Source organism: Tenrec ecaudatus, chromosome 14, assembly GCF_050624435.1.
Source record: "Tenrec ecaudatus isolate mTenEca1 chromosome 14, mTenEca1.hap1, whole genome shotgun sequence".
Classification (NCBI taxonomy): Eukaryota; Metazoa; Chordata; class Mammalia; order Afrosoricida; family Tenrecidae; genus Tenrec; species Tenrec ecaudatus.
In genome coordinates, this window is record NC_134543.1 from 5,883,574 (window position 1) to 5,885,696 (window position 2,123).

Consider the following 2,123-nt stretch of genomic DNA (forward strand, 5'->3'; position numbering starts at 1 on the left):
GGCCCCTCTTGAGAGGTGCAGGAGGATCACCCCAGCAGCTCCCTGGGCCCCAGGAGGCTGCCCTAAGTCAGCACAGCTTCCAGGACAAAAGGGTTGGCACGCCCAGTGGGCTGCGGGAGCAGCGGGCAAGAGAGGAAGAGGAGGATCTCCCTTCAGGGACGGTGGTCTTAGGGCTGAGGGCTGCTCCTTTAAGAAGGGGAAATTAAAAAAAAAAAAAAGAAAGGGAAATTTGCAGAGCTCCACTCAGAAGGCGATAAAGGAAGGCAGTAGCCCCGCCCAGTGACTTTGTCTTGCTAATTTGTAAATGGCTTGCGCCTGAGGCTAGAATGGGTGGGAAGAGGGGCCTGGGAGCTGGGGAGCAGATTCCCGTCTCCCCTGGGAAGCCCAGAGGCCTGGTCACTGGAGCTTTGGGGTCTCCCAGAGGGTTGGCATCTACAGGGTCCACCCCAAGCCCACCCAATGCCACCCAAAAGCCAGACACTTTGGGGGAAATAAAGGGCAGCATCGGGGAGCAGAGGAACTGAAGGCCCAGTCAGGCCCCCATCCCCCACCCCACCCCCGGCAAATATGGTGCAGTGTGGGTGCCTGGGAGATATCCCGTGGCGGACCGTGGTGTGGCGGACCGTGGTGTGGCGGACCGTGGTGTGGCGGACCGTGGTGTGGCGGACCGTGGTTCACCCGGTATCGTTGCCGCGGCGTTGGGATAGTGGACCGTGAGACCTACCACGCACCACGCCGACCCCCAGGTCAGCAGCTCACCTTGGCACCAGTTGAATCACTGACTTGTGGAGCCAGTCACGAGGTCCCTCACTGGCTGTGACAACTCCCCTCCAGTGACTCATGGACCACCGGAGGCCTGTGTGCCGCGGGTGCCCGAACGTACCGGGTTCCCTGCATTTTGCTGAGCTCACTAACCTGCCTCATGTTTGGCTGTGATCACTGCGAATTTTGTCCCAAGTCAGGGAACTTTTCTGAGGGCCTTCAGTACCTACAACGCCCCTGTGAGCACTTGTACCTTTAAGGGGAAACCACCGAGGGCTGCTCCCGCCAACACTACTGTCCAGCCCATACCGTCACCACTGGATACCACCGCTATCCTTGATTCCGCCGTCCCTGATACTGTCATACCCGTACCGCAACACCCCATACCGCCTCTGGCCCCCATACCGCCACCACCCCCCATACCGCCACCCCCCATACCACCACCAACCCCATACCGCCACCACCCTCCATACCGCCATCACACATACCGCCACCACCCTCCATACCGCCATCACACATACCGCCACCACCCTCCATACCGCCATCACACATACCGCCACCACCCTCCATACCGCCATCACACATACCGCCATCACATACCGCCACCACCCTCCTCCATACTGCCACCACACTCATACTGCCACCACACTCATACCGCCACCCCCCATACCACCAGCACCCCCCATACCGCCATCACACATACCGCCACCACACTCATACTGCCACCCCCATACCACCAGCACCCCCCATACCGCCATTGCACATACCGCCATCACACATACTGCCACCACACCCATACCGCCATCACCCCCATACCGCCATCACACCCATACCGCCACCACACCCATACCGCCATCACACATACCTCCCCCACCCTCCTCCATACCGCCATCACACATACCGCCCCCACCCTCCTCCATACCGCCATCACACATACCGCCCCCACCCTCCTCCATACCGCCACCACCCTCCATACCGCCATCACACATACCGCCCCCACCCTCCTCCATACCGCCATCACACATACCGCCCCCACCCTCCTCCATACCGCCATCACACATACCGCCCCCACCCTCCTCCATACCGCCATCACACATACCGCCCCCACCCTCCTCCATACCGCCATCACACATACCGCCATCACATACTGCCACCACACCCATACCGCCACCACACACATACCGCCCCCACCCTCCTCCATACCGCCATCACACATACCGCCACCACCCCCCATACTGCCACCACACCCATACCGCCATCACACATACCGCCCCCACCCTCCATACCGCCACCACACATACCGCCCCCACCCTCCTCCATACCGCCACCACCCTCCATACCGCCACCAGACATACCGCCAT